General features: G+C 41.9%; 1 long non-coding RNA gene across 2 annotated transcripts; it reads left to right on the forward strand.

Annotated features, from left to right (window-relative positions):
* Window positions 1-2,224: 2,224 nt before the first annotated feature.
* Window positions 2,225-21,692, forward strand: LOC103097372 (uncharacterized). 2 transcript variants are annotated; one of them, XR_001627928.2, is made up of 3 exons: window positions 2,225-2,404; window positions 19,954-20,106; window positions 21,459-21,692. It is a non-coding gene; the product is annotated as an uncharacterized LOC103097372 (long non-coding RNA). The 2 variants fall into 2 exon arrangements; XR_008916231.1 differs by lacking the exon at window positions 2,225-2,404 and adding an exon at window positions 10,511-10,933.
* The last annotated feature ends 1,868 nt before the right edge of the window (window positions 21,693-23,560 follow it).

Raw genomic sequence — 23,560 nt, forward strand, 5'->3', positions numbered from 1 at the left:
AATCAAGAGATAGAGAATATTCTAAGATGTAAAACAAATAATTTTCATTATATTAAATTTAAAAGCTTTTGTACAAACAAAATGAATCTAATCAAGATTAGAAGAGAAATAACAAACAGGGGGAAATTTTCATAACAAATATCTCTGATAAAGGTCTAATTTTTCAAATTTATAAAAGACAAGCCATTTCCCAATTGACAAATGGTCAAAGAATATGAACAAGCAATTTTCAGATGAGGAAATCAAAGCCATCAATGATCAAATGAAAAAATGGTCTAAATCACTCGATTAAAGAAATTTAAATTAAAACAATTCTGAGATACCACCTCACACCAATATGGCAGTAAAGGAAAATGGTAAATGTTGGAGGGAATGCAACAAAATTGGGACACATACACTGCTGGTGGAGTTGTGAACTGATCCAACCACTTTGGAGGGCAATTTGGAACTATGCCCAAAGGGCTATAAAAATACACATATCTTTTGATCCAGTAATGCCGCTACTGGGTCTGTATCCCAAAGAGATAATAAAAAAGGGGGAAAGAATCTACTTATACAAAAATATTTATAGTTGCTCTTTTTGTGGTTGCAAAGAATTGGAAATAGAGGGAATGTCCATTATTCGTGAAATGGCTGAACAAATTGTTGATAATGTTAGTACTTATCGGTACATGTTAATTAACACTATTGTGCTATAAAATAACAATAAGCAAGATTATTTCAGAAAAAAACTGGAAAGATCTGCAGGAACTGATGGAGATGGAAATAAGCAGAACTGAGAGAATGTTGTACCCAATAATAGCAATACTGGTTGATGATTATCTATGAACACTCTATGGCTACTCTCAGCAATGCAATGATCTGATAGGGAATGCCATCTACCTCCAGGGAAAGAACTGTTGGAGTTGATTGTCTTTCACATCAATTTTGGTTTTATTTTAGAGTTTTGGGTTACATATGACTTTGCTCTTACAACAAGGACCAGTTGGGAAGTGTATTTCGCATGACAATAAAAAATGGGGAAAAAAATCCATGATTGACTTCCTTTGCAATTCTATGTATTCTGTTTCATGCATTTAAAAACATGATTCAAAGGAGGGATCCATAGGCTTCACCAGTCTTCCCAAGGGGTTCAAGGCACAAAAAAGGTGACAAATCCCTGATCTCCTAGAAGTTTCCAGCTAATGTGAACCAGGTACTTTCATATAAATGGTGGTAGGCATCCTCCTGTCTCCTGTCCACTAAGAGGCATCCTCTAGGGAACCTGATGGTTGGAGTCTGACTCTTGGGAATCATGCCATGACTGAAAAAGGAAGCAGGTTGCATCAGGATCCTGCTTATTGGGGTCTTTCTGAGTCCTGAAATCTATTGTTATTTGTTTAAATTAGGAGGAAAAATCACTACTGCCTGTTATGGGCTAGAAAGCTAGATGGCTCAGCAGATAAAGTGCTAGACCCAGAGTAGGATTGGACCTGAGTTCAAATCCAGATGCTTACTAGCTGAATAAGTCACTTAACTTCTCTCTGTCTCAGTTTTCTATTCTTAAGGGGCTACATTTACACGCTGGTTCTTATTAGACTAGCTTGCTTCTTGCATTTATGAAGTGCCTGCTAGGTACTGAAGGTACAGAGATACACATAAATAGTCCCTATCTTCAAGGAGTTCATATTCTAGTGGGAGCGTCCGGAGGAGATATAGATTTTAAATTAGGTCAACGAAAATGGAAAAATCCTCAAAAATAAAACGAATCCAAACACATATCATACACGCCAGAAATAAAGGAATTTCAAGGTATCTGGCGAGGAGTGGAGCGTAGAGGGAGCTGCTCTTGAGCAGAGACTGAATCTGGTTAATAAGTTGATCTGAAATGAGTTATTCAATCACCTTTTCTAATCGATAAAACGAAAGGGTTAAACGAAAGCATCTCTAGATGTCTTCCTTGCTGTAAATGACGCTCCGTGCCTATGATTTACTAGGAATCATTCCAACAATAATTCCAGAATTCCTGCATATTGCCATGTTGGAAAAGAATAGCTATTGTCCTCCAGCTCCCCATCTTCAATTCACTACTGCAAGGAAAGCTACCAAACCCTCTGGGGAAGCAGGTGCCCAGGAGGCCACCGGGATGGGAGGGCCCAAGGCGGACTTCATGCCATGTGTGGCAAGGGCCCCCAGGCCAAATGAGCCGTGCCATTGCTGAGGGAACCCTTGTCCTTTGTCCCAGCAGGCAGAGCAGTTGGCACTCTTGCTGAAAACCAAGACTGACAGCTGTGCACGCTGGGGTTCTTTGGAAGGAACCGGTGGAATTACTGAAGTCCATGGGGAGCTCTACACTAATCCTTCAGTCCAGCAAAGAAGCGCCTCCTTCGGCACTCAAGGCCTTCCCCAGGGTCAATCAGTCAAGGTAAATATTGAACACCACTAACAACCAAAAGGATGTACCACTCCCTCAAACCCCCCCCACCCCCCCCATGTGTGTGTGTGTGTGTGTGTGTGTGTGTGTGTGTGTGTGTGTGTGTGCGTGCAAGGTCCTGTGCGAATCAGTGGAGGAATTCTTTTTTTTTTTTTAATAAAACCCTTACCTTCCATCTTGGAATCCATACTGTATATTGGTTCCAAGGTAGAAGAGTGGTAAGAGCTAGGCAATGGGGGTCAAGTGACTTGCCCAGGGTCACCCAGCTGGGAAATGTCTGAGGCAAGATTTGAACCTCCCATCTCTAGACCTGACTCTCAATCCACTGAGCTATCCAGCTGCCCGCCATCTTAATTTATACTTAATATTGATTCCAAGGCAATCACGCATCGGCTATGGGGGGTGGGGGGGAGGAAAAGAAAATGACCTTTGTCTTTAATGAATAATGCTTGGAAATGATCAAATAAAATATTATTTAAAAAAAATATTGATTCCAAGGCAGTCGAGTGGTAAGGGCTAGGCAATGGGGGTTAAGTGACTTGCCCAGGGTCACGCAGCTGGGAAATGTCTGAGGCCAGATTTGAACCTCCCATCTCTAGACCTGACTCTCAATCCACTGAGCTATCCAGCTGCCCGCCATCTTAATTTATACTTAATATTGATTCCAAGGCAGGCGAGTGGTAAGGGCTAGGCAATGGGGGTTAAGTGACTTGCCCAGGGTCACCCAACTAGGAAGAATCTGAGGTCAAATTTGAACCCAGGACCTCCCATCTCTGGGTCTGGCTCTCCATCCACTGAGCCACCCAGCTGCCCCCAGTGGAGGAATTCTTAAGAAACAAACAACCCGTCCCTGGCTTTGGGGAATACCCTGCCTCCAGGAGAATCCACAAAACAGGGACTGTGAGAAGAGATATTATAACCCGCTCCAAGTCTGAGTCTCTCCTTAGTAGAGTTTTTCCAGTGTGAAGACAAGAGGCCTGGAACTCCTCACACAGATACTGAATTGCTCTTACATAGATTCTGCCAGAAACCAACTCTAGTAAGTGAGCACATACCCAGCTTGCATTTGAGTCTGGAGTAAACAAGCTCTAAGATTGTATTATGAAGGCTTCAGGTCACTCAAGCCCCTTATGTAAAAGCTTCTTAATGAAACCGATTCCTGGGGCTTCCATGGCGAGGGCTGTCTGGGACACAGGCAGGGCTTACCCAGTAAGTCAGTCAGCATCCTCCTGCTCATGTCACTGCTGGGAGGGCTGAGGGCTGTGACGAAGAGAGGCTCACCACCCTAGTCGAAGGTTCTTAACCCAGGGTGCCTGGATAGACTATAGGGGGCCTGTGAACTTACTCAGATGGCGGAAAATTTCATTTCATTTTAATTTATTTCAATTGAGCTTTAACTGAAATGGAGCATTTTCTTCAGTTACAAATTTATCTCTCTAACGTCTACTTATTTGTTCATATTATTAGTCTCTTTATTTTTGAGGCTAGATCTCTATCTTACCTAGGATAGACGTGCCACAATCACTCATGGGTCCAATTATGTGGTCTGCTGCGACCCTGCTGGTCAGTTTGCCCCTTTCTTAGGCATTCTACTCTCCCTCCCCATTTCTGCCCCAGGTGAAATCATTATAGCTAAATTCCATATGGATACCCGCCAGGCTTTTGCTCTAATAGTCAATCAGTCAAAAACTTTTAACAAGTCTTTTTATTTTAATAAAATATTTTTTTATTTTAAAAAATATTTAATATTAAATTATTACAATACATTTTAATAACAATTTTAATTTTATTTTATTTCTATATTTTTAATTATATATATTTTAATATATTTATTTAATTTCTATAAGTTTTCCAAAGTTATATGATCCATATTGTCTCCCCTTCTTCGCTCCCCCCTCCTGGTGCTGCCAAGCAATTTGATCTGGGTTTTACATATATTGTCACACAAAACATTTCCATATTATTCATTTTATAAGTGAATAATCTTATAAAGCCAAAATCCCCAAACACACCCAAATAAATAAATGATAAATCATGGGCTTTCACCTACATTCTGTAAGAATTAAGTCATATTTCTACCCTTCCAATAAACTTTATAAAATATATATCTGGGTAGGCAATATGATTTAATTCTTACAATTCCTACTCCCAAAGTTCGTTCTCTGGAGGTGGATAGCATTCTTTTTCTTAAGTCCCTCAGCATTGTCCTGGATTATTTATTGTATGCTGTTATTAGCTAAGTCTATCACATTTTATCATTCCACAGTTACTGTGTATAGTGTTCTCCTGGTTCTGCTTATGTGACTCTGCATCAGTTCACATAGATCTTTCCAGCTCTTTCAGAAATCATCCTGTTCATCATTCTTTACAGCACAAGAGTGTTCCATCACCATCATACACCGCGATTTGTCAACCGTTCCCCACTGGAGGGACATCCCTTTAGTTTCCAATTCTTTGCCATCACCAAGAGAGCAGCTATAAATATTTTTGTACAAACAGGTCCTTTCCCATTTAAAAAAATCTCTGGGGGATACAGACCTAGAGTCAAAAACACTTATTAAGCACCTACTGTGTGCTTCGCTTTGGAAATACAAAAGGAAGCAAAGGATAGTCCTGCCCTCAAAGAATTCATCATCTAATGGGGAAGCGTAGTTTAAGCATTCTGGTAGAATGACTAATTCTACCAGCCTTAGCCTAATAGTAGAATTATGGCCCTATTTATGACTTTTAAAAAAATATCACTTTAGTCTTAAAGGAGTAACATGGGGTTTTTTTTGGTTTTTTTAAACCCTTACCTTCCATCTTGGAGTTAATACTGTGTATTGGCTCCAAGGCAGAAGAGCGATATGGGCTAGGCAATGGGGGTCAAGTGACTTGCCCAGGGTCACACAGCTGGGAAGCGTCTGAGGCCAGATTTGAACCTCGGACCCCCTATCTCTAGGCCTGGCTCTCCATCCACTGAGCTACCCAGCTGCCCCCTTAGGAAGAACTCTTATTGCTCCTCCATGGCTTTCCATCACCCCATACACGAGTGGATGTGTTCCCTTCTTCTCCCCACATCATTGCGGTTCCCTAAGCAGTCTCTAGTCATCCTTTTGGTTTAACTACTACTTCTCTCTCCAGAGCATATTTCTCAGTCCACAAAGAAGCCTAGGTTTGCTCTCCAATGGCCCAGGTTCCTATTTTGGCTCTGCCACTCATTCCTTTTGGGTAAGCAATTCCACCCCTTTTGGGGCTTCACTTTCCTCAACCACAAAATAAAGGGCATGGACCGTGTGACCTCAGAAGTTCCTTCCATCTCTAAATCTGTGAATCTGAGGATCCCTGGTAGGATTAGTTCATGGGTGCTTCCTGGTCCTGCCCATCAAGACTGACCCTCAACAAAACTGTAAAGGAGGGGGCAGCTGGGTGGCTCAGTGGATGGTGAGTCAGGCCCAGAGATGGGGGGTCCTGGGTTCAAATTTGACCTCAGACCCTTCCCAGCTGTGTGACCCTGGGCAAGTCACTTGACCCCCATTGCCTAGCCTTTACCACTCTTCTGCCTTGGAACCAATACACAGTATTGATTCCAAGATGGAAGATAAGGGGTTTATTTAAAAACAAGACAAAACTGTAGAAGAGTCTTTATCCCTTCCACACACCCCTTTTGACAACCCCTCTATTTCAGTGCCCCTCTCATTCTCTCGTCTAACTTCTCTTCTTCTGGGTGGACTCATTTGAAGTATTCATTCTGCGATTGGTGCCTGCAAAGCCTTGTTCCTCGCTAGCTGCCAACTCTAATCCCCTCTAAAGTGTTAGCTGCTGATGGCTTAAAGTGTTGTCCCTCTCAGAGGTGCCCGAATCTAAGAGGGGATGCCGGAGGACTAGGATGCTTCAAGACCTAAAGTAATCATCTCCAAAGGTGGGATTTTAGCCACTAGAGCAGGTACCCTGGGGCAGGGGCCGAGGAGTAAGGAGGGTCCCCCTCAGAGGCCACGTCGTGACTCTGCACTTCGGATCTGGGACCTCATCTCCACCCAGCTGCCTCCTAAACAGTGTGGCATCCGACAACTGCTGGGACTGCAAGCACAACCCAGTCCTTGGGGTACAAAACCAAGCGGTGCAGAGAGCAGATTGATATGCAGGAGTCCCTCCTGGCAGCCAGCTGCACAAACCTGGAGCTGGCTGAAGTCAGGCAATGCAAACAAAAAGAGGAGTGTGTCTAGAGGTCCTGCCCCAAATCTGCTGCCTCCCACTGGCTAGGGACTTGAAGACCAAGCCTAGAACAAACAGAAACTTGATTTCTCTTTTTAAACAATTGAGCAGGACTTGAAAGAATCCCTCTCAATAAAGAGAGCAATGGTCTAGTACTAGGTGATTGATTGCAAATTGCCAACCCTTTTATCCCTTCAAATTTGGAGGTTCTGGTACTTGGTGTGGGGGAGTTGATTTATTTTTCTGCTCTGGGAAAAACCTCAACCAACAAATATATGTTGAGGCCCAGCATGAATACCAGGCTGGTTATTTTTGAGTTTCTGGATGACATTTATATCACCACTACATTTTTTTAAACCCCTACCTTCCATCTTGGAATCAATCTGATGTATTGGTTCCAAGACGGAAGAGAGGTAAGGGCTAGGCATGGGGGTTAAGTGACTTGCCCAGGGTCACACAGCTGGGAAATGTCTGAGGTCATATTTGAACCTAGGACTTCCCATCTCTAGGACCACTACATTTTAAAGTATGGACTCTCATCCTAGAAGTCTACAGATCTTAGATTTCAAGGTGCCCATGACCTTGGAGGAGAAAAAAAATTATATCTTTGTTTCAATGTAGTTGGTTTCCTTTTGTGATCTTATGCATTTTACTTTATACATTTTTCTTAACCCTTACCTTCCATCTTGGAGTCACTACTGTGAATTGGCTCCAAGGCAGAAGAGTAGTAAGGGCTAGGCAATGGTGGTCAAGTGACTTGCCCAGGGTCACACAGCTGGGAAGTGTCTGAGGCCAAATTTGAACCTAGGACCTCCCATCTCTAGGCCTGGCTCTCAATCCACTGAACTACCCAGCTGCCCCTACTTTATACATTTAAAAACATTATTCTGAGATTAGATCCATAGGCTCTCCTGGACTTTCAAAGGGATCCATGACACAAGAACATTGGCTTTTTGGATATAAAAGCCCCTTTACATAAATTATCTCACTTGAGACTTACAGCATAATTGTGAAGTAGGGATTGTGGGTAATATCCCCATTTTGCAGATGAGAATCGGTTAGATTAAGCTCACTGAACCTTTGAGAAGTTAATTTTTTCATGGTCACATAGCAAATAAGGGCAGAGATAGAATTTGATAGTCAGGTCTTCTGACTCCAAATTTGGAGGTAATACTGAAGCTATTGTTACCCTCCCTTCCCTGTCAAAAATGTGTAACGTGATCCCTATTCTCATAAATCTTATAATCTAGATACTATGAAAAGAAGATCAACCATACAAGGCAGATGAATAATATTTTCTAAGGGAATACCACAGATGACCTTTGAGAGACCTCAGGAGAAGGAGAGACAGCTCCAGAGTAAGGAGAAGCCTCCTGGAATTGGTGGGAATCGAGGAGAGAATTGAAGAAAGGATATGATTTTAGCAAGTGACAGGAAGATCCAGCAAAAGTAGGAGAAAAATCAGGAGGAAGAAAATGGGAGGATATTATAGGGGATGATAGATAAACCTATTTGGCTAGTATAGAATAAAAATGGAATAATAATTCATATTCATGGTACTTTTTAGTTTGCAAAATGCTTCAACTATGTGACCAAAACCTCAAAGCCCAATTGATCTGGGACTGCCTCCTCATTAGCGGAGACTGATTACTCAATGCATGTAGGGTAGAGTTGGGGACATATGCTATTCTCTCTTCTCATTAGATATCTAGCAAGAAAGATAAACTCTGGGGAGAAGCCAATGTATAGAGAAGCTACCAATCTCTTATATATTGTGAACTTTAGATTACTCCACCCTACTTAGTCTAACAAAATCATGAATGTCTAACCCATACTTAAGGATTAAGTATTTAGGAGGATGGCCTATGACAGACATGTGCTAGCAAATGACAAATCAGAAATAACTGACAGACCCCTGGGCTGTCCTAATTCAAGCCTAAGATATCATTGGTACATGTAAGATGTAGGAAAGTGATGTAAAACTGTTTATATATTTCGTATCACTTCCTCTCTTGGACCTCTTTGACAGCAGAGAGGTGGCTGGTGGCTGGCAGCAGTTTGCTAAGCATTTTGGCATCTTGGCATGGCGGCTGCTATTGTCTGGGTTTAGCGGTGAGTTTTCCTTGATACCATACTGGAGGAAGTCTAGTAACCTAGTTTGGTGAGGCTCTTCTCTGAGATCTCTAGGAGTTTAGGCTGATTTTTCTCTCCTTTACCTTCCAAACACTGTCCACTTAGAGAAGCCTCTAATTGTCAAAGACCTCGTGGCTCACCTGGCACAGACCAGGCAGGAGAAATCCTATACCTTTTCCCTCTCTCTTCTCCTTGATTTCTTCCCTATATATTGATCAAACCACCATATATTTCCAAACTGACTTGGGTATTTTATTTGAGATATCCCCTGGCAGACCAAAAATCAAATTTAGATTAGGTCACAACCCTAAATTTCCTTACAATATCCCTCCCTATTCTCAGCTTGTTATGTTAGAGACTGTGGGAAATTTCCCCTTGAGTGAGATCTGGAACCCTCTCTTGATTGATCTGAGAGAGCTTACTCCCAAAGGGAGAACCTTTTCAATTTATGTTATCTGCTATTTAGTCCCAGATGTATACTTTCTCTGGTCTCTATTTGCTCTGAGTTTGGATAAAGGGACTTACTTGTGATTTCTTATTTGTGTTCTTTGTGGAACTGGCATTTGGTGGGAAAGGAATCAAGCCTTGAATATATAGCTTGAGACACTCTTTCTCTATTAAGGAATAGAGATTGAGGTGAAGTTTGAACTTAAAAATTCTTCCCCTATACTAAGAATATTTAAGGAAGCAGTTAGATATCATTCTGGTATCCTTTCTGTCAGAGGAAAGCAGAGTGGTCAACCTCTGGTCCCAATAACCTGATTCCCTTCCTGGCAAGAAATCAAATTCTCCTTTGGAGAAAGATAGGGGAAGGAGATGCTAGAAATAATTATTTCTTTCTATATTTATTTATATATATATATCATATATATATGTTATATATATTTCTATAAATAGATATGACCTCCATGTAAGCCATATCTAAACAGACTCTTGTGGACATGTATAACCTACATAGGCAAAAACAAAACATTGCAACCTACACACACACACACACACATATACACCCTTAAACATTTATTATCTTATTTGAGCCTCACAAAACCCCTAGGGGATAGGTATATCATTCCCATTTTCTCAGAGGAGAGAGTTTCGCTTGCCGATAGTTGCACATCTAGTAAGTGTTTAGAGGTGAGATTCAGGAATAAGAGAATAAGGATTTATATAGAATAAGGATTTATATAGTGCCAGGAACTATGCTAAGCACTTTACACAAATATATAGCATCGATCCTCACAACAACTCTGCAAGATTGGGGCTGTTATTATCCCTATTTTACAGGTGAGGAAACTGAGGCAAAACCCAAGCCAAGACTCCAACTCCACAACTGTGCCAGGCTGCTAGAAAGGTAAACTAGGACCAGATTGAAGGGGGCTTCAAATGACAGGCTAAGTGGTTTGGAGTTAAACTGAAAATAAAGTTGTAAACTACTCATCTCAACTGGTCCTCTTTCTTGCTCCTTCATGAAGTTTCTCCACTCTTTAGTCCACATTGAGCTCGCCTTTCTCTGAACTCTTACTTCCCATTACAGTTATTACCGGCTAGTTTAAGCTTTAGCTGTTCATTAATTAACTTCCACCTGTCATTTTACTTCCCCAAGGAGACTGGAAGCCCCTTGAGGACACAACCTAGTCTACAGCACTGCTGCATCACTCACAGTTCCCAGTGCAATGCTGGGCACATCGGAGATGCTCATAAAGGTTTTTTTGAGTGATTGCAAGTCATATAGTTTTGGTTTGGTTGGGGGAGGGAGGGCGTCTAGAACAGGCTAGGAATAGCAATCAACTCTGACTTCCAGGCTCTTTGTCTCTCTGGCTTCCTCCCTGTGTGGTTTTGGCAAGGATAATAAACTCAGTACTAAGGCAGCAACTGGAATGAAGGTCAGAGAACACCGTCTGGGTTTAAGAAGGCCTTAGTGAAGTATTCTTCCTCCGTGGCCTCCCCCCCCCCCAGCCTCCTTTTGTGTCTGAGAAGCCTGCCCACCCCTTACCAAACTTCCCCAAATAGTGTGTTTTGATGGCTACATGTCCAGCATCTTGTATAAATAGGCAAAACTACCCCCATTGGATTTTTAAAAAAATTATTATGCTGAGGGCGAAGGGCTTCTCTACAAAGAACACTGATTGAGGACATTTCTCATCATAATTTCCTTGATTGCTGCATCCTGGAAGGATCCCTCGGAGACTCACACAGGTATGTCATCTTGTACCTAACTGCCAGGATGCCAGCAATGTCCCTGCACCTCAGTTCTGAGGAGGAGGCAGAGCAATTTTCTGCTGTAAAAGCAGTCAAGGGCAGGGGGTTAAAAAGAAAAGCAAAAATAGGAGACCAAGTAACAAAGCCGCAGAAAAGCTGGTCTTGTTAGTTTGTGTTTTTCCAAGCCTCCCTCCATTCCCCACCCCCAGCTCCTTCTCCTGTTACCTCCAGCCCCATGCTGTTACCATTATTACTATTAATAATTGATGGAGTACCATACTGCATTCAAGCCCCCTTATAAACTCACAGAATGCAAAGAAAGCAAAGCCCTTGCCCCAAGGGACTTCTCTCCCAAGCCAGTCAGATGAGATGTGTGTGCAAAAGAAGAGAGAGACAGAAGGTAGTGGGTGAGGGGTTGTGGGTAGGTTGGAAAGTGGCAATAAGGGCTCTGTCAGGGGGGTGAAGGAAAGGCTGAGAAAATGCCCTATTGCTTCTGGTGACACAAAAGGGGGAGTAAGGCATATAAGAAACTAGAAAGGAAAAAAAATCCCATGTATTCAATTTATCAGAGTTTAAGCATTTCTCCACATGGCCATGTATTGGGTCACACCTTTCCCCCAATCATTCTTTCTCTTCTTCTGTGAGCACCAAGGATTGGCCCACCTATTTTCCTATTTGTGCAGTCTGTTGCTTGTAACTAAGGTTTCTCTTTTCTCCTGCAGAGTGAACCAATCACTGTTTTGTAGTTTCTCTCCTACATGCTGGTCCTTGAGGCAAATCCACAGGCTTTTTGGCTTGGGTAAGGGTTCTTGCTTTTAGTAACCTAGGGAAACAAGGAATGAAGAGAATTCTTCCCAAGCTCCCACTCACCTCTTTTCTCTTTTCATTAGGTTCTCATGGCTTAAAAACCTCATAGAGATGATAATAGAAATGAAATTTTAGGGGAAACTAGACCCAAAGCATTCTGGGTATTTGGAGCAAGTGCTCCAGGATGATTGACAAGATTGGGACTTCTGAGTAGGAGATGTATTAACAAAGCAGTATTGGCAATGAGAAAGTGAGGGAAGAAGAACAATGATGGCAGTGATGGAAAGGAAAGATATTAGATTTATCCTCTCTTCCTTGAGCATTTCAATTTTGCTGCTGCCAGTTCTATCATCCATGACTAGACTAGGGTAGGGGCAGAAGTAAGAGAGATGCAGAAGTGATTGGGAAGCTAGGGACTGCATGGTATGGAGCCTTGTAGACTATGCATCAATATTACATGTGTTGTTATGCTGTTTTTCAGTCATGTCTGATTCCTCATGACCCCATCTGAGATTTTCTCTTTTTTTTTTGAAAAATTTTATTTATTTAATTAATTAAGAATAATTTTCCATGGTTACAAGATTCTTGTTCTTTCCCTCCCCTCTCCTATCCTCCTCCCATAGCTGATGCACAATTCCACTGAGTTTTTCATGTGTCATTGATCAAGACTTATTTCCACATTATTAATATTTGCATTAGGGTGATCGCTTAGAGTCCACATCCCCAATCATATCCCCATTGAACCATTTGATCAAGCAGTTGTTTTTCTTCTGGGTTTCTACTCCCACAGCTCTTTCTCTGGATGTGGATAGTGTTCTTTCTCATAAATCCCTCCAAATTGTCCTGGATCACTGCATGGCTGCTAGTAGAGAAGTCCATTACATTTGATTATGCCATAATGTATCAGTCTCTGTGTACAATGTTTTCCTGGTTCTGCTCCTTTCGCTCTGCATCACTTCCTGGAGGTTGTTCTAGTCCCCATGGAATTCCTCCAGTTCATTATTCCTTTGAGCACAATAGTATTCCATCACCAGCATATACCACAATTTGTTCAGCCATTCCCCAATAGAAGGGCATCCCCTCATTTTCCAATTTTTGGCCACCACAAAGAGCACAGCTATGAATATTTTTGTTCATGTCTTTTTCCTTATTATCTCTTTGGGGTACAAACCCAGCAATGCTAAGGCTGGATCAAAGGGCAGACAGTCTTAGCGCCCTTTGGGCATAGTTATCTGAGATTTTCTTGGCAAAGATACTGGAATGGTTTGCTATTTCCTTTCCCAGCTCATTTTACAAATGAGGTCAACTGAGATCAACAGGGATAAGTGACTTGCCCATGGTCACACAGCTAATAAGTGTCTGAGACCAGATTTGAACTCAAGAAGTCTTTCTGACTCCAGGCTCAGCATTCTATCTACTGTGCCACCTATTCCCAATCATAAATGGTAACTTTATTATAGAAACTATTCTTCTTTTAAAAAATATTTATTTCATTAAATACTTTCCAATTATATTTAAAAGTTTAACATTCATTTAAAAAATTTTTGAGTTTCAATTCTCTCCCTCTCTTGAGAAAGCAAGTGATATATAAATTATACATGCAAGGTCATGTAACACATATTTCTGTATTAGCCATGTTGCAACAAAAAAAGAGAAAAATTTAAAAAGCAAAAAAATATGCTTCAATCTGCACTAAGAGTTTACCAGTTCTCACAATCAAACGTAATGGACTTTTCCATTAGTGTCAATGCAATGTCCCTGAACAACCTGCAGGGATCAAGGAGAAAAAAACACTACCCACAAGCAGAGGACAAATGGTGGGAGTAAAAACACCGAGGGAAGGCAACAACTTGACTACAGGGGTGGAGGGGATATGATCAAGGAGAGACTCTGAATGAACACTCTGGTGCAAATACCAACAACATGGAAATGGGTTCGAATCGAGGACACATGTGATACCCAGTGGAATCACTCATCGCCATTGGGAGAGGTGGTGGGATGGGCGGGGGGGGGGGGGGTGTGGAGGGGAGGAAAAGAAAATGATCTTTGTTTCCAATGAATAATGTTTGGAAATGACCAAATAAAATAATGTTTAAAAGGACAAAAAAAAAAGAGTTTACCAGTTCTCTCTTTGGAGGTGGATAGCATTTTTTATCATGGGTTCTTTGGAACTGTCTTGGCTCATTAGCCACTACACTTCTTAATGTAGATTAGGATTACACTAGCTAGGGAGGTGGCACAGTTTTACCCCTTTAATTGACTGAGCTTTCAGACAAATTAAAATTCCCAAGTCTGTTTTCGTCAAGGGCACCATGATCCTTCTAACCACCTAGATTCACAACCTCAAAGTCATCATCCTCAACTTTTCACCTTAACTGTCTTATGTCCAATAAACACAAAATCCTGTCCAGTTTACTATCTCATGTCCTTCATCTTCTCCCCACAACTCTCATCTAGTTCAGGCCTTCATCACATCACACTTGTCTTCTTATTTCATTAGCGTCTTAACTAGTCTCTCTATGTCCAGGCTCTCCTTCCATTCCATCTTCTTCTTTTTTTTTTAAAACCCTTACCTTCTGTCTTGGAGTCAATACTGTGTATTAGTAAGGGCTAGGCAATGGGGGTCAAGTGACTTGCCCAGGGTCACATAGCTAGTAAGTATCTGAGGCCAAATTTGAACTCAGGTCTTCCTGACGTCCCAATATTCATTATAATTATCTACATTCATCTGTGGCATGATCATGAGGCTGGTTAACATGATGCTATCCAAAAAGATGGATTTAGTTGTGGGTAGCCAAAAATTTTGACTATGACATTTGTATGAAATACAAGAATTTAGGAGAGTTTCATGGTGGACATGTTTTGAAGGAAGCTAGAAATCTGAAGAGGCAGTGGAGGTTAGGAAGGCTCATGACTTTGGGAAAGAAAGTCAGTCTTCCCATATCTCAGTTTCCTTATCTGAAAATGGAGTTGGTCAAGATGACCTTCACCTCTAGACCTATGAATGAAATTGGACAAGACAGCCTTCAACTCTAGACCTATGAATGGAATTGGACACGGTGGCCTTCAACTCTAGACCTATGAATGGAATTGGACAAGACGGCCTTCAACTCTAGATCTATGAATGGAATTGGACAAGACGGCCTTCAACTCTAGATCTATGAATGGAATTGGACACGGCGGCCTTCAACTCTAGACATATGAATGGAATTGGACAAGACGGCCTTCAACTCTAGACCTATGAATGGAATTGGACAAGACGGCCTTCAACTCTAGACCTATGAATGGAATTGGGCAAGACGGCCTTCAACTCTAGATCTATGAATGGAATTGGACAAGACGGCCTTCAACTCTAGATCTATGAATGGAATTGGACAAGACGGCCTTCAACTCTAGATCTATGAATGGAATTGGACAAGACGGCCTTCAACTCTAGACATATGAATGGAATTGGACAAGACGGCCTTCAACTCTAGACCTATGAATGGAATTGGGCAAGACGGCCTTCAACTCTAGACCTATGAATGGAATTGGGCAAGACGGCCTTCAACTCTAGACCTATGAATGGAATTGGACAAGATGGCCTTCAACTCTAGATCTATGAATGGAATTGGACAAGGTGGCCTTCATCTCTAGATCTATGGTGATAACAGCTTGTGCAAAGGCCCATGGATGAGAGGATGAATGCTATGTGTATAGCAAAGAAGCCAGTTGGCTTGACCACACAGAGAGGAGTAATTTGTGTAATGAATCTGGAAAGGTTAGCTGGAGCCCAATTGTGAAAGGGAACAAGCAATCCTTGCTACACAGTATGGACAAGTGTAGTCAGACCTTCGGTTTCCAGCTCTAGTTGCTCTGTCCAGTGTCCTCACATTTCTGTTAGACAGTATCTATCCTGGTCTTTCTGTCTGTCTGCTGAAGATGTTTCCTAGCCTTCTACTCCTTTGCTCTTTTAGAGGGCATATGAAATAACACTTCTCTGGGAAGAACAATGCTATATAATCCCCAAACAGGATTAGGTTATTCAAGGTACTTTTTCTCCTTTTTTTGGATCAGGACCATTTCCTACAGAATATCTATGTCAAAAACCAGCGCCTCCTAGGAGGAAGAAGGAAGGTCTCGGATTATCTGTGCTATTCAAGCTTTTCTTTGTTAGGAGGATCATAGGCTACCTTCTCTACAGTTTGACAGTGTATAAAGGAAAACAATTCATTGGAATTAAAGGGAAGAAGCCTGGGAAAGAAGTTTTGGGTGCTAAATATCCAAATTATTAATTTACACTAGAGAAGAACAGATTTTATATGATAAGGATCAATACCATGAGATAACCAGCCCCAACCCAATATTTTGGAGCTAATGATTAAAGGAGCATTTAGAGGCCAAATGATAAGAACAATTACAACCAAGCACTGTCCTGCAGCTTTGTAACCTGTAGAAAAACTTGCCACATCACGGAATGGAATCCAGGTCTATAATGAGAGAGAAGAATATGCATTACCAGTACATTGACAATGAAGGAGATGCAGGTTTAAAAAAAGTTCTGTTGTCTTGTTTAAAAAGATGTCTAAAGGGGTCAGTGGATGGAGAGCAAGGCCTAGAGATGGGAGGTCCTGGGTTCAAATCTGGCCTCAGATACTTCCTAGCTGTGTGACTCTGGGCAAGTCCCCCACTACCTAGCCCTTAACACTCTTCTGCCTTAGAACCAATACACAGTTTTAATTCTAAGATAGAAGATAAAGGTTTTTGTTTTTTTTTTAAAGATGTCTTAAGTTGGAGATCCTGGGTTCAAATTTGGATTCAGATACTTTCCAGCTATGTGATCCCAAGCAAGTCATTTAACCCCAATTGTTTAACCTTTACTGCTCTTCTGCCTTAGAACTGGTACCAATATCGATTTTTTCTTTTTTTTAAACCTTTACCTTGTCTTAAAATTGATACTAAGTATCGTTCCAAGGCAGAAGAGCAGTAATGGTTAGGCAATTGGGATTAAATTATTTGCCTAGTGTCATATAGCCAGGAAGTCTCTGGGGTGACATTTGAACCCAGGACCTCCTGTCTTTGGCCTGGTTCTCAGTCTACTGAGCCACCCAGCTCATCCTCAGTATTAATTCTGAGACCAAAGGAAAGAACTTTAAAAAAAAGTCTTAAGGTAAAATGTAACTCCCTCCTTTCAGTAGAGAGGTGAGGGACTACAACAGGATGTTGCATATACTGGCAGGCCACTTTGTTTACCTACTTGTCTTTGTTACAAAGGGACTAGTAAAGCTTTTTTTTTTTTTTTAAGCATAAAGAAAAAGGAGTCTTAAGATGCAGCAGGCTCCTAATCTAGTGGATAGAAGAAGAAAATGTTTATAGAGACATTGCAGTCTAGGAGGACCTGGCTCTATGATCCGGACAAATTACTTCAATTTCTTCATCTGCAAAATAAAGGAGTTAGACTAGCTGATCTCCAAAGTCCTTTCTGACTGTGATTCTATGGTTCTAGAAGTCCAAAAGAAGCTAATAGGATAACTAGGGGGAATTATTGTCTTCTTTTTCCCCAGTTATTGAGCTCAGAGTTTCTGTTAGGGCAAAGGACTTACCCTCCAGCACTCATCCAAACACTGAAGATCTCTAGAGTAACATTCCCCAGAAGCTAGGGATTACATATGGCTTGTGGAAATCCAAGTTCCCCTTTGATGGCCTGTCTATATATAGGCAAAGCTGCAGAACCATCTTCCCAGAGAAGCAAATCAGGATCAATTTACCTGAAGAAATTTGCTGCCTGTCAGATTCCATAAAATTCATTTGGAGGACCTGAGAACTTTCATTTTACAATTTCTTGGCAGTTGCGAAAGAAGAGAGTACAAGGTGATCACCAAGGTGATCCATCAGGGTTGGCATCTCTCCCAAGAAGGTGAGTCTGCTGTCTTCTCTCTTTTTGCAGACATTGCTCCACCTTGTTCTCCAGCAGGCTAATCCTGGAAGGAGACCTGCAATGTCAGAGAAAAGCTCTGAGACTTCATCAAGGATTCCATTCCCTGACTTGTAAAGGCAACACAAGATTCAGAGCTGTTAAAATAAGTGTGGTTGCACGGCCCCTCTCTCTAGCTCTATCAACAAATATTTATTAAGGGCCAAATGAAGTCTAGAGAGTTGTGCTAGACCTCCCTCCCAGCAAACCCTGGATTGCCTGCAGGATCCTAAAGAGAAGAATGCACAAAAGGCATTGTGGCTGGAGAGAGAAAGCCCAAGTCTGGGATGGACAGTGGAGGGCTGTTTCTAGACATGGCTTCTTAGCTGATTTCCTTCTGAAAACCTTTGTCAGTTCCTGTGCTTCTCATTCTTCCTTTATCATAGAATTAACTAGCCTCTTGGGAGATCAGGGGAGGAAGGCACAAGGATTATGTCATCATTGATTCAATTATCTGGAAAATATCAAGCATCATTTGCAAAACACTGTCCTAGTGGTCCCAGCTGCCTGAAAATGACAGACATGTATGTGTCTCCTAACACTGTGGCAAACTTTCAATTATCCATGCTCATGATCCCATGAACCCCAATGGGAGACAAGGAGAGCATGTCTGACTAAAGTCCATAGATAATCAGAAGGCTCATTTTGGTCATCTGTCTGAACCTCCTCCTCTTGCCAAATCCTTTATCCAAGCTGCTCAGCAACCATAAAACTGACTAATTTGATTTATACCTTTCTTCCCTTCCCTCTTGCTTCTGCCCACCAGCTGGAGGAGGCATTGATGGAGAGTGAGATGTAAAGTGACCACACTCTCAAAGGCACATGTACACATACACCTACCCACTATGGTAAGATTTTGGCATCTCTAGTACCACTCTGAGAACTATCTCAGGGGCACAAGATTAGTGGCAATAATTTTTTTTTTTGTCAAGTCATTCATTGAGAGAAAAGTCTAGTAACAAGTAACTTCAGGATCAGGATGGTATTTGTCATTGGCGTACAGAATCAAGTGGAAAGTTCGTCACAATCTTTCCAAGTCTAGGCTTGATATGAAATGGATCTCCAACCAGAGACAAATCTAGGGCAGGGACTGGAGAATCAGGTCTATTGAATCCAATGTGAGATCTGTTGTTTGGTGATATGTCCTGACAGTGGAAACAGGAGGAAAGGGGTGCTTAAATAACCTTCAACAAAATACTTTTCATTATTTGATTCTACAAAATGCCTTCTGTGGGATACCTAAGTAGAAGTGAATTTAAACTAGAGTGGAGTTTAACCAAAGTTTTTAAATGCCTTGGGTACCACTGTTCTACGCAATGCTCTTTTTCCTTCCCTTGATGGGGAGGAACATGAGTGAGGCTGAACCTTCAATAGTCTTGTGGGGGATGAAGTGCAGAGAACAATTGTTCTAATAGATAGAATTCTTCCCAAAAGATATGATATGCCAGAAAACTCAGGCCTGCCTAGAATCTGGCATCTTTTTCTTCCTTTCAAATAAGGGTGGGTTACCCCCTGTCCCCCAGGAGGGAACATTATGGTGTCTTTTTCTCTCTCATTCAGCTCCACAGTTGCCTGTAAAAAATAAAAAGCAACCAATTACCCAGGTCTAATTACCTCTTTTCAGCTTCCTCCCTGGCAGCAATTTCCATAGCTTTTGCCAAATTCTGCTCCACCAACACCCTAATCCAAAAAGCCTGGAGTCAGCAAAGAAGTGGAGGAGGAGGAAGAGGAAGAGAGGAGAAAAAGATGAAAAAGAGAAGGAAAAAGGGGAGAATGAAGAGAAGGTAGAAAGGAAGAGAATGAAGAGAGGAGGATGAAGAGGACAAAGAGGAAGGAGAGAGAAAAAAGAGAGGAGGAAGAAGAGGAAGAGAAGATGAAGAGACTAAAGAGGAGGAAGAGAAAGGGAAAAAAAAAAGGAGACCCTGCTTGACTGGAGCAGCTGAAGGGACTCTCAGCACCATGGCAGGGCACCAGAGTTCAAATTCTGGGAGCTTCAAAGAAGTTCCCTGGGCCCTTTGCCCAGGAGGAGAGAGGGAAGCAGCCAAAGTCTGCACGTGGGGTAGGTGGCGTCTGCAAAGTGGAACAGCACCAAACAACAACAAGGGACAACAACAAAAATAGGATATTTAAATGCTTTTTTTGAAGGTTGTTTGTTCTTGCTGAAATAACTCCCTAAGCAATGCAGGTTCAGGAACAAGAACAACCCCATTGATGGCTTGTGTCAGCTTGCTTCACATCTGAGCCCTTTTTTTCTCAGGCACAGAAGAGCTGACGTTTACAAATACATAGTCAGGAAAGAGGGCAGAAGATTCTAGGGATGCTGGGAAAGACCTCCTGCCCATTCATCACACAAGGGATTATGTTTCTCCCTGCCTTACCACAGCATCTTCCTGCCTTGGCCTGCCCACAGGTGAGTGTGAGTGGTTTAGGAGCCCTCCTGCCAGGAACAAAAGGGAGAAAATCTGGATCTCATTCCCCTGACTCACTCCTAAAGATGTTATAGGTTGCAAGACCTCTCTCCCTCCGTCATACAAAAAATAATGAGTCAGTTTCCCCAACCCGAGTGGCCTGGGGGAGCCTAGACTTCCTTGGGTAGTCAGGGGCCACCTACTATGCAGCAAGCCTTACAACCCTAGGGTGGAAGAGCCAGGTGCAGCTCACTGGGGAGTTATGAAACCAGAGGAGAAAGAATCTGTAGTAATTCTGCCTTTTTTGTCAAGAACAGGGGAGGTATTGTTTAATTGGGTCCTGATGGCTGTGCCCACCCTTCCTGCTCAAACTTGACTCCAACCCTGAGGAAGCAGGGAGGCAGAGGCTGAATTCATGGGTGGTAGGCGAACCAAATCATGACACAGCTGGTCTATCCCCCTTGGCCTACTTTGTGATTCATTCCCAGGTGAAAGGTATAGCCAAAATAAAGATTATACAACATTTTGGGTGTGTTTCTCTCCCCAAATATAGAAAAGGTTCGTATGTAGATTGTACATCTACATGTATAGCTCTCTTTCACTCTCCTAGATCAGGGTCAGCTAAATCTGCCCCTAAAGTTCCAGGGGTCCCTGGAGGGGTTGGGGTGCCTTTCTCGAATGCTATTGGCTAAAGTTCCTTGCCACCAGCTGTGTTTCCCCACCTTTAAGGGAGGGTGACTAGCGATGAGTTCCATTTAAACACTGACATTGATCTTTAAGAAAAGGATGTTTATTTCAAAGATAGAACAATTTTTTAAAAGGCACAATTTCCCTCCAGCCCCTCAGGGGTACCCTCTCCCTAGTCTCTGGAGACATTGGGCTGACTCAGCACAGTTTCTACATAAAATTGGTGCCACCAATTCATGTTCACATGCAACATGACTGCCAGTTGAGTCCTGTTCTGGGTACCTCTGGACCCCATTTAGAAAGTCACTCCATGCCCCATTACATTTTTGTTTTCATTACATTTTAAAGCCCTTACCTTCCATTTTAGAATCAATACTGTGTAATGGTTCCAAGGCAGAAGAGTGATAAGGGCTAGCCAATGGGGTCACACAACTAGGAAGTGGCTGAGGCCATATTTGAACCCAGGACTTCCCATCTCTATGTCTGACTCTCAATCCACTGAGCTACCTAGCTGTCTCCTCCCATTCCCCATTAGATTGTAAGCAACTTGGGGGTAGGGACTGTCTTTTGCCTCTTTTTGTATTCCTAGCACTTAGCACTATGTCTGGCACATAGTAGGTGTTTGATATTGATTGATTGATTGATTGATCATTCTTTGTTTCTCCAGGCACAGATACTGAGCTGGCTACAGAACCTGGACTCTGTGACGCCTTGATGCTATGATGATGGAGATGTGCTTTTCTGACCTTCCACCAAAATTATCCTGTATCAGATCCCCTTGGCTTAGCACAGTGTTTGGCATACAGCAGGCATTTAATAAATGTGTTTTTACTTTTTTTATTAATTGGCAAAGATCTATAACATAATTTACTTATATTGAAAATAAAAGTTTGACAGCTAAGTAGTGAAGTGGATTGATTCCTGCCTAGACTTAGAAAGACCTGAATTTAGATGTGTCCTTTGATATAGTATCTGTGTGGTCCTCAACAAATCACTTAACCTCTGATGTCTGCCTCAGTTTTCCCAACTGTAAAATGAGAATAATAATAGTATCTAGCTCTCAGGGTTGTTGTGAGAAACCAGTGAGATACTGGTAAAAGGCTTAGCACAATGCCTGGCACATAGTAGGTGCTTAATTAATACTCCCACACACACACACACACTTCCTTCATGTTTGACTATTCTCTTTTAAAGTGGATGGGAAGCAACTAGGTCTGAGGAGATCTGAGAGTCAAGGAAATGAAGAGTAAACTGACACATTCTCACCAATGTCCTCCAAACCTGGGATTTTCTTCCCATCTACTAATGCCTAACTATTCCCTCTCCTCAATACTCCCCACCACCAAAACACATAAACACATAGATTTCGAGCAAGTTTTTCTTTCCCATACTTATAAGAATGAAAACATGTCCATTCCCTCTCCCCATTCCCTCATATCTTCTGAAGAGAGACTTGTGATTTCAATAGATACTGGGAATTCCCAGTGTTGAAACTTCCTCTACTGATTCTGGCCAGCTAACTCATCTGCAACTTTCAGTCTTTAAAAAAAAAAATCCTTATCATCCACCAATACAACATTGATTCCAAGGTAGAAGAGAGGTAAGGGCTAGACATGGGGGTTAAGTGACTTGTCCAGGGTCACACAGCTGGAAAGTGTCTGAGGCCAGATTTGAACCCAGAATCTCCCATCTCTGGCCCTGGCTCTCAATCCACTGATCCATTTAGTTTCTCCCTGCAACTTATAGTCTTACAGATTTATGTAGAACACTGAGAAATTAAATGACTCTCATGGAAGCAAAGCTAATATGTGTCAAAGGTAGAATACAAAACCAGGTATTCCTGACTCCAAAGCCAATTCTCTATCTATTACATCAGTTTCCTCTCAAGAGATGTTTGGAGATACTGAGTATACAGGGAAATGGAAGCAGTACATTTATTTTTTGGACCTCTCTATGCTGTTTCAGATATATATATACACACACACATATATACATAGATGTGCACACATAGTGCCAAATCCTGGGTTCAAGACCCATTTCTGACAGGTACTGGTGGAATGTCCTTAGCCAAGTCACTTAACCAGGTTAAACTTCAAAATTCTTAAATTGTAGAGAAGGCACTGATAGGAATTGGTAGAAGGAGTTTCATCATCCCTGGGGCCCCTACACCAATAAAATCAAAGATCCAGGCCTTAACCTAAATATATACACACATACATATATATGCTATAATTACATGTGTGCATACGTGCACACATATTAATATAATGTGTGTGCACAGACATAGAAAAACGGAGGCAGCAGAAATTCAGTTTTTCAGGATCACACAGGAGTCAGTGGGACTGGAATACAGACCATGATGAGAGTCCCCAATCTGTGCACCATTTATTTCAGATTTAAGCTTCTGTCAGTGACAGGACTGCTGTGATCAATCAAGGCCCAATCACAATTTCCAGGCCACCCTGAGTGCTTTCCCATCAGAACTCTGCTGAAGTGATAAGGCACCATCTGATTTATTAATTAATGCAAACGTTGCTCACTCTAATGCCCGAGGGCACGGTACAAATCCAGGACACTTAAAAAATGATCAAACATATTTACCAGCTGAGAAATCGTAAGAATTGCCAACTAAGTTTTATTTTCCCCCTCTCTTTTCTGGGAAATGCCTCTCCCAGCTTCCCCTAAATCCTTTGTCCCTTTTTCCCACCTCCACCATTATGCTTCTTGGGTGATTAACAGAATCCCTGCCAGTGTTTGCTAATTGGGTTA

The sequence above is a fragment of the Monodelphis domestica genome, chromosome 2 (genome assembly GCF_027887165.1).
Source record: "Monodelphis domestica isolate mMonDom1 chromosome 2, mMonDom1.pri, whole genome shotgun sequence".
Classification (NCBI taxonomy): domain Eukaryota; kingdom Metazoa; phylum Chordata; class Mammalia; order Didelphimorphia; family Didelphidae; genus Monodelphis; species Monodelphis domestica.